We start from the raw sequence: 12,524 nt of genomic DNA on the forward strand, positions 1-12,524 counted from the left end.
CACCAGAATGATCTCACCATGTTTATTTCGGAGACATTTTTCTATTATGCAATCTGTTCTAAACTAAACGTGAATGTCTGTAATATACTAACTCTATTACGTAAGATTCCCTGTACGAGAATGATAAGGAACCTAATTTATCTAAGACAAAATTGGGAAGTTTTTAAGGGTGACCACTGTGAATGAGGATGTGTGGTCTGAGAATACCTTGTATATACTGTGTATAACACGTACACCTTAGGTATGCCCCTGTGTATACACATGCATGCAGAGATCCAAGGAATTTCAATAAACATATAAAAAAGGGGTACACATTTTACTATCTGGAAAAAAGGAAAAATTTAAACTGAAAACCAAAAGCAGTTATACTTAGTCCTTGAAAAGTTTGCTTCTAGAGGACATGGTCAATGACTTCTCTGACAAGCCTTTCTGCAAAATCAGGTGTGTACAGAATTCTTTTGCATGTAGAAGCTCCTTACAGGAGATGAAACAAAATCACCACTCAATCTGAACTCATAATTAGCATACCCAGGAAGTCCAGGGCTTCCTGAATAATTAGCATACAGCTGCTAATCACCCCATAAATTGTTGTTACAACCACACATAGCCCTGCCAATACATTTCACTAGAAAATTACAGCAATTGCATGCTCACTTTTAATTCCTTGATAGGAAGAGGATGATCAAAAATAGATGTAAAAGACAGTGAGGCCTAGGACACAGTAAAATTCTGATGTTTATTGTTAATTTAAGGGTAGATTTAGAGTTATTATTAGCCCTAGGTAAGCTACCCTGTATAGGTGAACTGCAGGAGGAGTTCTAGACAGGAGCTGTGTCTCGGGACAGCCCTTTGAGAACCACAACGCATGCCTCCCCCAAATCATATCTATGTGTATTTTTGTTTTGTACAGCATCGTTCATGCAAAAAGTTAAAAGGCAATGATAAAAAGATAGATAAACTAAGCAGTTTAGGGAGAATAGGTATAGCCTGCTTTACATGAGATTTGATAAGAGATGGTGAATGAATGAGGCAGAGAGATAGAGGAAGGCTATCCCAGATGGCAGGACCTGCATAGGAAAATGCTCTCAGTCAGAACTGGCATGAGTTTAACGGTCAGAGAGGAGGTTGCTGAGTGAAGGGAAGAAGAAGAAGAAGAAAATAGTGGAGGTGGTGACTATTCACTGACTCTATTCATTTCCCTGTTGTACCAACCTGTGCTATTAGGAATGAATGTTAAATGCTCATTAGTACTTCTGGGGCTGCTGCCAGTTTTACTGTTGTTGGCACTGTATCCATTAGTAATAGGAAAGGGAGAACCAGTCCAGAGAACATAAGAATCAACACAAACTTTCATCCAAACCATAAAATGAACCCAAACTTAGCTATTTGTGCTAGTCAAAACCAGGAAAAGAATCCCCCAAAATGGCTGATATACTGGATAGCACACTCTTTTTTTTTTTTGCATGCAGTATTTCCAGCCAGCCATCTTGACTAAAGCAGTTTGAATATACTGAGATGTTTCCTATATAAATAGTCCAAAATTTGCATGAAACCTGAACTGAAACTCCAAACCCTTTTGAGTCACCTATTGCTGGTACTAATGCCACAATTTTTTTTTCTTTTCTTCAAAGCAACATGTCCCCCTGCTTATTTGCACAGCAACTACTAAGGATTAAAACATGTTCCACATTAGACTATTATATTATCTCAGTTTTAAGTTTAAGATTTAGCAATCTGAAAACATTTAGAATCCATAGATCTCAAAGCACTTTGCAAAATTACCCACATTTTAGAGGTAGTGAAACCAGTACACAGAGATGTCTAGTGATTTGCTGTGTAGCTTTCAGCAAGCAATTGCAAACAAAGGAATAGAACTCAGGTCTCATGACAGCCAGTACCATGGATTTAAATCCCCCAGTTCCAGGAAGCACTTAATCACGTGCTTCAGTCTCAAAGTCAATGAGATGAAAGCATATACTTAGAGTTAAGCACAAGCTTAAGTGCTTTCCTGAATAGGGACAACAGAGGCAGTCCTCAATGAGGACAAGATTGAAGTATGTAACTGGGGTGCATGATGTGTCACATTGCATTCTAGATGTGGGAAATGAATTACACTATCAGGAAGCATAACATCTGCCCTATAAGCTGAGCTGTGGCAGCAGTAAATATGATATAGGAGATGCAGGAGGAGTTCAGTATGACCTAATACATTTTTCCATGGTTTATGAGTGTCCAAAACAGCAGATGGCATAAGACAAGCACCTATATAGTCACAAATTATGTAAAGTTGCTTGTTACCTTTAAAATAAATGCAACACTGAAAATAAATTAAGTAGCTTATAAATACCTAAATACAGTCACTTTAATGTGTCTATTGAGAGTAGAAAAGTCTTTAGTAAGCTGCAGTTGTTCAACACCACATCAAACCCCATAAATGCTAGTCAAAGACTTGAGACTCTACCTACACTATGGCTGAAAAGCTCCGGGAACAACATAAATACATAATAAGCATTAAAAAGCAAATAAGCAAGTATGCACAAAGTCACATTGACATTTTACTGATTCCCATCCACTTGGAAGATGAAAGCAATTAGCTTGACACCGTGCCCCCTTCTGATGTCTTTGCACAGGAAGCACTTGCCATGGTGAAACATTTAAAAACAGTGTCAAGATTAGAAGGCCACAGATATGATCTACTGTCCCCACCCCCGCCCCACATTGTGAAACCAATGTAATTCTTTGTAGGGGAGGGGTTTTGATCCAAAATAAGTGTTACAAAGCTTTTTTTCCCCAAAACATATTTATATGAATGCCAGCAACCCACACATGTGCAAGGCTACAATTATAAACTTCTCTGTCTAAACAAAGGAAGGGGAAAAACATCTCTAGCAGGGCCATCATTAGGCATACAAGGGCACCTGAAAAATTGGTTTCAGAGTAGCAGCCGTGTTAGTCTGTATCCGCAAAAAGAACAGGAGTACTTGTAGCACCTTAGAGACTAACAAATTTATTTGAGCATAAGCTTTTGTGGGCTACAGCCCACTTCTTTGGATGCATGTAGTGGAAAATACAGTAGGAAGATATATAAATACACAGAGAACATGAAACAATGGGTGTTACCATACACACTTGTCATAAACAGATAGTTAAGGGTTAAGGGCTCTTTTACCTGTAAAGGGTTAACATGCAGTACCTGATGACCACCTGACCAGAGGACCAATCAGAGACAAGATATTTTCAAATCCCGGTGGAGGGAAGTTTTTTTTCCTGTTCTTTGTTTTTAGAGAGTCTCTCTTGGGAATTAAGAGAGTCCAGACATCTTAATCAAGTCCTCCCAGGTTTCTGCAATAAATTCTTCTATTCAAGCTAGTGAGTATTAGCAAGGAACTAGTATTCTTATACTTTTATTTCTGTATTTGCAATTCTGTGTTTTGCTATAGAATTTCTTTAAGTCTGTACTGTATTGCTTTTACTGAGAAAGAAAGGAGGGGGAATTCTCTCCAGAGATTGATAAGTTTAGACCCTGTATATTGTTCCGTTTTGGGTACAGAGACAGTGACTTTCTTTTTATTCTTTAATAAATTCTTTTCTATTAAGGACTTGGTTGACCATTCCTTGGGTGGATTCTCAGGGAAGGGGAGGGGGAGGTATCCCTCTGTAGTTAAATCCCGGTATCTCTCCTAGGAAAAGGGAGGGAGGAGGAAGCAGGGGGGAATGGTTTATTTCTCCAGGGTGTAAGAACTCCATGGATTTGGGGCTCTTGGGATCCCCAAGGATTTTGGGGAAGGACTGTGTCCCAATCCACATTCCTGATTGGGTGGTGGCAGCTTTTACTAGATCTAAACTAGGATTTTAGTTTAGAGATAAATTTCATGCAGGTCCCCATATTGGAACCTAACAGCTCTAAGTGGGGGTGAGACCTATGACATGGTGGGCAGCGGTGAGGAATTTTTCTGAACCAGAGAGCCATTGCTATTCTCTTCTCCTAAAGCAGGACTGCAGGTTAGGAGGGAGAAATACCCCGAAGGCAAACAGACACAGGTTTTCTAACTGGTATTGTTAGAGGCAGTTTTATTTTCAGCTGGGCTAAGCTGAAAAGAGCTATTCTCTTCTTCTAGAGCAGGAAAGCAACCTGAGAGAAGAGGGGGGGTTACAAGTATTCAGTTTCTAACTGGTATTGTTAGAATGAATCTTCAGCAAGGTTGGCTGGAGGGAATAAAGTTTTCCAGCAGGCTTTGTTGGAAGCAGTTTTTCTGGTTGCTTGGACAGGCAGCTTGAGGAAAAGGGAGTTTTAAAGCAGTTTTTCAGGGTTAGAAGAAATCTTCAGCAAGGTTGGCTGGAGGGAATTAGGTTTTCTGACAAGCCTTTGTTTCAGGAGACCCCATACTGAGAGCTACTTAGCAAGGGCGAGAGACACTGGTTAAACCGGTTTGTCTTGCTCTTGGGAGGAGGAGGAGGGAAGTTTTTTTTTCTTTCTCGGTCAAAAGCACAGTCATCCCCACAGAACACAATTTGCAAAACAATAGATTTGATTTTTCTTTGTTTAGTCGATGATAGACAGGGTTAGGAACTGAAGCAAGCAACACAGACAGTTCACTGACTGCAGAGGGGTGTGGCCAGCACTACCAAACCACCCAGATATATCACTGACTGCAGAGGGGTGTGGCCAGCACCAGAAGACACACAATCATGAGTAATGGTGAAACAATTGACAAACTCGACCTGGCCAGGCTGGAGGCTGAAGAAAAAGAAAAAGAACATCAAAGACGGATGGAACTGCTTAATGCAGAAATGGCCAGGGAGGAACTAAAAGAAAAAGCCAAAGAGGCTGAGCACATGAGACAAATGCAGTTAAAAGACAGAGAAATGGAGAGCCAGAGGGAGGCCCACTGGCAGGCTTTGGAATTAGAAAAGGCTAAGCAGCATGATCCTACCAATCCAACCCCTCTTCCAACTACTGATCAACCTTCTCGGAAAAAATTTCCCGCCTACAGGACAGGTGATGACGTTGAGGCCTTCTTAGAAAACTTTGAAAGGGTCTGCATTGGGTACAGGATCCCGGAAGACCAATACATGGTAGAGCTGAGGTCACAGCTCTGCGGATAATTATTACTGGTGGCAACTGAAATGCCTAGGGACAACATGAATGACTATAGACTGTTCCTAACCAAGGCCAGATACAGAATGGGCATAACCCCTGATCATGCCCGTCAGCGTTTCAGAGCCCAGAAATGGAAACCAGAGGTGTCATTTCCAAAACACGCCTCCTACCTTGAAAAGCATTATTTTTCCTGGTTTTCAGGAGCCAATGTTAAATCCATAGACGACCTAAACCTCCTGATAATGATGGAGCAGTTCTTGGATGGTGTTCCTGAGGACATTACACGCTACATACAAGATGGAAAACCAAAAAATCTCACTGAGGCAGGGGAGATTGGAGCCAAATGGATGGCAGTTGCAGAGAACAAGAAAGCTACTGTCAAGGGGAGCGAATCGCACAGGGTACACACCGACACTAAACCCTACCATCGAGGACCAATCAAGCCCACACCTACAACCCAAGGACAGCCGCAACCTACCTCTTCTGCTACCTCACCAGTCTCCAGTAATCCTCATCGGCCTAGTGACCCGTCAACTGGGCGATGTTTTAAATGTAATGAACTGGGGCATATCAAAGCCAAATGCCCAAAGAACCTAAACCGAGTGCAACTCCTTGCACCTTCACACCAGAGAAACCCAGACCTAGATGTCTCTCAAATACCCTTCCACCGTAGGGAAACTTTGAGAGTGGACGGAAAGGAGGTTATCGCATGGAGAGACACTGGAGCACATGTGTCAGCTATCCACCGAGCCTTCGTGGACCCAAAATTCATCAACCCAGAGGTCAAAATCAAAATTTCTCCATTCCTGTCAAAATCGGTAAGCTTACCTACAGCTGAATTGCCTGAAGACCAGTACAAGGACTGGTCAGGAAAGTGGACTTTTGCTGTCTATGACAATTATTCCATCCCCATGCTACTGGGGGAAGACTTGGCCAACCATGTGGAGCTGGCCAAGAGGGGGGGAGTGGTCACCCGCAGCCAAGCCAAACAAGCAGGCACTCCCATCCCTGTTCCTGAGCCATCCACCAGGACCCCGTCTGTGTTACCACAGACCCAGACAGAGGTGGTGGAACTGGATCCCATGCCAACAACTACAGCAGCCATAGTACATCCAGTCCCAGGACCGGAACTGGAAGAGCAACCAGCGGCAGAACCAGCGCCAGCACTGACGCCAGCGCTTGCAACTCCACCGCCAGGGGGTGCCAGCGGGCCTGAACTGGCAGAAGCAGCAGACAACCCTACCCAAGAGGCTCAGCCTGAGTCTAAAATATCACCTTGTGCACCAGCGGAGAGCAGTCCACAGTCAACGGAAACAACCTCATCACCTACATTGCTTCCAGAGGAACCAAGTCCAAGTCCACAATCTACGGAGGAACTGGTGTCTCCAACCTCAAGGGAACAGTTCCAGACTGAGCAGGAAGCCGATGACAGCCTTAAGAAAGCTTGGGTGGCGGCAGGAAGCAACCCACCGCCTCTCAGCTCTTCTAATCGATCCCAGTTTGTTGTAAAACAAGGACTTTTATATAACAAGATTCTTTCTGGTGGACACCAGAAAGGCCAGAATCCTCAAAAACAGTTGGTAGTTCCAACTAAGTACCGGGACAAGATCTTAAGCTTGGGCCATGACATCCCAGTGGTCATTCTGGGGTGAACATAACCAAGGACAGGTTGGGGAAGTCCTTCCACTGGGAGGGGATGGGCAAGGACGTTGCCAAGTATGTCTGGTCAAATGCATAAAAAGTGTTCTTCAATGTCAAATACCTTGTTGTTTACATACTTAGTAGTACAGTTGAACCCTGTTATGTCGCCGGCCTAGGGGTTTGCCAAAAAGCGTCGAGATAACCGATGATCGAGATAAACCCCTATCCACCCCCCCAGCCCTGAACTCCCCTGCCCTCTCTCCAACACCCCCTCCCTGCCCCCTTACCGCGGTGCCTGCACGTGGCAGGATCCGGCGAAGCGGGATGGGGAAGCGGGGCCGGGCGGCCGTGGACGGGGACCCGGAGCCGGGCAGCCAAAGAAGCGGGACCCGGTAAGCGGGCCGGGCGGCAGGCGAAGCGGGACTGGGTAAGCGGGCCGGGCAGGCGGGCGGCAGGCGAAGCGGGGACCAGGTATGCGGGGTCGGGTGGGCGGGCGGGGACGGGCAGGGACCAGGTATGCGGGGCGGGCGGGCGGCGAAGCGGAGCCGGGCGGATGGGCGGGCGGCGAAGCGGGGACCGGCGCGGAGCCGGGCGGGGCGGGCGGCAGGCGAAGCGGGGACCGGCGAAGCGGAGCCGGGCGGGCGGGCGGCAGGCGAAGCGGGGACCAGGTATGCGGGGCCGGGCGGGGCCGGGCGGCTGGGGACACGGTGGGTCGGGGACGCGGGGAGCCGGGCGGCTGGGGACGCGGGGAGCGGGTGGCTGCGGAACCGCGCGGCTGGAGAGCCGGGGAGCGGGCGGCGGGGGACACGGTGGGTCGGGGACGCGGGGAGCCGGGCTCGAGATATTAGGGTTCGGCGAATCGACATAACGGATGAGAAACCCATAAGACAAAGAGGGAGTTTGGCGGTTCCACTTGTAAAACGTCGACTTAATAGGATTGGCAAGTTAACCGAGGTCGAGATAAATGGGTTCGACTGTATATGTAATAGTGCATGTGTTTTGTTAATCTGTTTATTTTAAAGTTCTAGAAGGAAATCACCGCCAGTGTGGTTCCCCCACTGTCTGCGATTTGGGGGGCGTGTCATAAACAGATAGTTAAGGGTTAAGGTCTCTTTTACCTGTAAAGGGTTAACATGCAGTACCTGATGACCACCTGACCAGAGGACCAATCAGAGACAAGATAATTTCAAATCTCTGTGGAGGGAAGCCTTTGTCTGTGTTCTTTGTTAGAGTGTTCTCTTTTTGGATCTATGAGAGGCCAGTCATGTCTCCAAGTTCTCCTGGAGTAGTTTCTACTATTTAATAGTGAGTATTAATTAGAAAGGCGGATTAGTCTTATAATTTGATTTCTACATTTGCAATTGTGTGTTTGCAGAAGGAAATTCTTTATTCCTGTTTGCTGTTACTTTGCTTTTACTGAGAAAGAAAGGAGGAGGGGGAATGCTCTCCAGGTTTATAGGTTAGACTCTGTGTATTGTTCCATCTTGGATTACAGAGACAAGTTACTTTCTTTTTTATTCTTTAATAAATTCTTTTCTATTAAGGACTTGGTTGGTCTTTCCTTGGGTGGATTCTCAGGGAAAGAGGAGGAGGGAGGTATCCCTCTGTAGTTGGATCCCGGTATCTCTCCTAGGAAAAGGGAGGGGGGGGGAAGCAGGGGGGGGAATGGTTTATTTCTCCTGGGTGTAAGAACTCCATGGATTTGGGGCTCTTGGGATCCCCAGGATTTTGGGGAAGGACTGTGTCCCAATCCACGTACCTGATTGGGTGGTGGCAGCTTTTACCAGATCTAAACTAGAATTTTTAGTTTAGAGGGAAACCAGTGCAGGTCCCCATATTGGAACCCAACAGCTCCAAGTGGGGGTGAGACCTATGACAACACTATAAGGAGAGTGATCATTAAGATGAGCTATTATCAGCAGGAGAGAAAAAGAACTGTTTGTAGTGGTAATGAAAATGGCCCATTTCCAACAATTGACAAGGAGATGTAAAGAACTGTTGTGGGAGGTTGGGGGGAATAAGCATGGGGAAATAGTTTTACTTTGTGTAATGGCCCATCCACGCCCAGTCTTTATTCAAGCTGAAAAATTGGGGCACTCCTGGGTCTTAGTGTCCACCCGCCCACCTCTTCCTATCCCTGTTCTGATCTGACCCTTCCTGTAGGCTCCCACCTCAGCTGGCTCCTGTAGTCTGATGAGTCTTCCTCTGGAGGGGATCTAGTACTTAAAAGTGAAAAAGCCTTCCAGACCTATTAGCACAACATTGAAATGCTTAAAGAGCTATTCAAGCAGTAATGAAGCCATTTGCTAACCCCCTGCTATTTACTCAGAACATAGAATATCAGGGTTGGAAGGGACATCAGGAGGTCATCTAGTGCAACCCCCTGCTCAAAGCAGGGCCAATCCCCAGATAGATTTTTGCCCCAAATGGCCCCCTCAAGGATTGAACTCATAATGCTGGGTTTAGCAGGCCAATGCTCAAACCATTGAGCTATCCCTCTCCCTGTAGGATGTTAGTTTAAAATTTGCTTTAAAAATATTTCATTAGTGTGTTGCTGATGATCATAAAATCACATCTCTAAAAAAACTTTGCACTGATTTTTAGATGCACAATCTGAGTATTCATCTTCAGCCTTAAATTCTTGGATCTTCAGACATATAGTTTTTAAAATAAATCCTTCAAAAGACCACCCTTATCTGAAATACACATGTAAGCCCAGGGTGCCATCAGGCATGTGGTCATCAGTTTAATAACACTGCATAGGGCCCCAAAAATCCTACGGATGGCCCATATCACTAGGGAAATAGATTTCAGTTTTCAAAGAATTATTTTAATCTGAGTAACATTAAGCTTCCACTTTTCAATTGTGGAAAGTGCCTTAATAGTAGTCAATTAAGCTAGATATTTCCAAGAACTGGTTTCCCTGTGAATCTCTATTTATGTCCAAACAGGTGTGCCAACACAAGAGCAAGTTAAGAGTGAAACTGGCAGGAGACACAATGTGCTTTCATTTATACTTATGTGACTGAGAGCAGAGTTTGTTGGACAGGCTTTTATCTCCTGAAGATTATGGGGTAAGTGAAAAACGTGATAAAGAGAAGTGCACTTCAATACATCTATCTCACAGTCCTCAAGAGCATAGCATTTTTGGGGGGGAAGGAGTTTACATCATGAACAGAGCACTGACTGCTACTAACAAGGAGTGTAGCGTAGGAAGGGGTAATTTTCAATAGTTGGACACCCACATAATTTTATTTAAAAAATTACTAACAGTCTACAGAAACAGGAAGTGGTAGGCCAGCTCTTGGCAATAAGAGAAACAATAACTAAGGGATGTAACTCCTACTATTTTAGTCATAAAATGTGTATAAAAGACCTCTCTAGGGAACAAGACAATTAAAATAGAGCAAAATAATTACAATTATAAATAGCAGAATTTGATTTTTTTTAATAATTTCAACAGATATCAAAGGTTATTCTTAACCTTTTTTTTTTTAAGAGTGTTGATTTAAATTTTCACAGTTGCAGCAAAGTGACTAACAATTATTTAACAATAATAGATACTCAAAAAATTGAAGCTATATAAACTTAAAACATACATTGTCAGTATTGCATATCAAATATGCAATATAAATATCCTTAAATCAACAATACCTGTTTTTACTATTCATTCACTGGGCCATTTGGAACAAGCTTGATTCAAAAATCTAAATCACTGCATTTTGACTCTCATAAGTTCTCAGGCAACATTTTTCTTACTTTGCCTATGTCAGCAACCAAGTCATGGGTGGTCTGATCTGACTGGTGGAACAACAGTCCTGCCTACCAGTTAGAGCTGAATCAATCTGGAATGAGGTCCTGGAGTAAAGCCAAAGGTTGGAACTGGGATTCAGAACCAAAGGGTAAGCAAAAAAATCACAGAAGACATAGCCAAGAGTCGGAAGCAAAAGCATTCACCAGAGTCACAATCAGCAGGCATAGCCAAGTATAGGAGCTGGGAGTTAGAAGCCAGGCAGGGGGTGAGTAGCAACAGAACCAAAGGCAGCTGCAGGTGAGGAGCACATAGAACAGCCACTGGGCGGCTGCTGCTGCTGCTCCTGAACTTAAGTAAGTATCAGCCTGCTGACTCTTGCAGCCAATCATTTGCCTCAGTCAATCAGACAGCTACTATCAGGGAGAGCTATGCTCGTTATATTGGCAGGACACCGGCTTTGCTGGAGGCTGGCTCCTGAGCATGTCTACACTGCAATTAAACACTCATGGCTAGGCCATGGCTGCTGACTCCAGCTTGCCAGGTTTGGCTACTGGGCTGTGAAATTGCAGCATAAACATTTGGGCTTTGGTTAGAACCTAAGTTCTTGGATCCTGTCAGGGGAAAAATTAAGAAGAAACTATTAATATCTGGAGTTACAGTAGCATTTCAGTATTCCAATAACATTATTACACAAATATTAAATCTAAGCCATTGGCAGCGATTTTTAGGCTACCTCCATCTCACCAATCCATGTTGAAGTCTTGGGAAGGTTTCTTCTTGAGTCTTTTCTGTTCTTTAGCTGTCTGTGGCAGCTTGCTTATAAAGATGGACAGAGTGATGTAAGTGTAGGCTGATTGTCTGCTACCATGCTCAGAGAGAAAGGGGCACTCACTGTAGCATTTTACACCTTTCTACTTTCTGTTTTCATTAAATAATAGGAAAACACACCTTCTTCAGGCTTGTTTAAATTTAGCTGGCTGATGTCATCTTTTCATGTTTTTGGAGTCTTTTGGTGACACAATCAACACCTGAATATGCAGACTGCTTAATGAGTATGCAACATACTAGTGGAGGCAATTTAGATATTTCTTGATGGGGATGGGACCAGATTTCACTCACTGCTGGACAGTGGAAGGTGCCCAAATTTGAGTTGTGTTGTGACCCGATGTGCAAGGGTGCAATGCCACTCATTGAAATTTGGCCCAGCTACCTCTCCATTTGTACAGAGGGGAGCTCGGGTCAAATATCAGTGACACTGCAGTACTGTGAACCACTCTGGCAGCAGCTGTACTGATTTAGTATGGGACCTCTGCTTAAAAGTGGTTGTATCCCCCCGGGTGACTCCACAGCCTACTGAATTTCAAGCGAGTTCAAAAATCTTGAAGCCCTCCTTCCTCCCCCTCTCATCCCCAGTTGGTGCTACTTCTACACACTTCTCCTTTGGTTTTCTATGGCAGGAAAGCAATAGATAGTTTAGAACTCTTCCTTTTTTATTCAGTCCACATTCTGAATTATTCCTTCAATTTTACTAGAGTTTAACAAGAAACAAAATTTATTTTCAAAAAAGTCCCAAAACTCCTGTTCTTTTATATAACAGTTTTTTTAAGATCTCAAAAGTCTTTTAAAAATTCAGTAATTCAGTTGGATTCTTAGCTTAAATAGTTATTAAAGAAGTTGCTGATTTTTCATAAAATTTTTTGGAGAGATGATTCTTCTTGTCCTCCTGAGCTGGGTGAGGGACTTGCTTGAGAAACCATAGCACAAATTCCAGCCTTCACAGCTTATGGACACCAGTGATGTTATCAGGCTCCCAATTCTGCAGATTTTATTCTGACATTCTTCTATCTCTGCTCCTTGGTCCAATACCTTCCTCATTAGCTCTTCATTTACCAGTCATATACTCACCTACAAAACACCTGCTTACATCTACACACATTCATAGACTTGGGCCTACAATGCAGGTTGGAGGTGGCAGGTGCTTTTTGTTCCTCAAAGAATCTTACTAAATGGGACAAGCCGTGACCTTAC

Source organism: Mauremys mutica, chromosome 2 (genome assembly GCF_020497125.1).
Source record: "Mauremys mutica isolate MM-2020 ecotype Southern chromosome 2, ASM2049712v1, whole genome shotgun sequence".
NCBI classification, from domain to species: Eukaryota; Metazoa; Chordata; order Testudines; family Geoemydidae; genus Mauremys; species Mauremys mutica.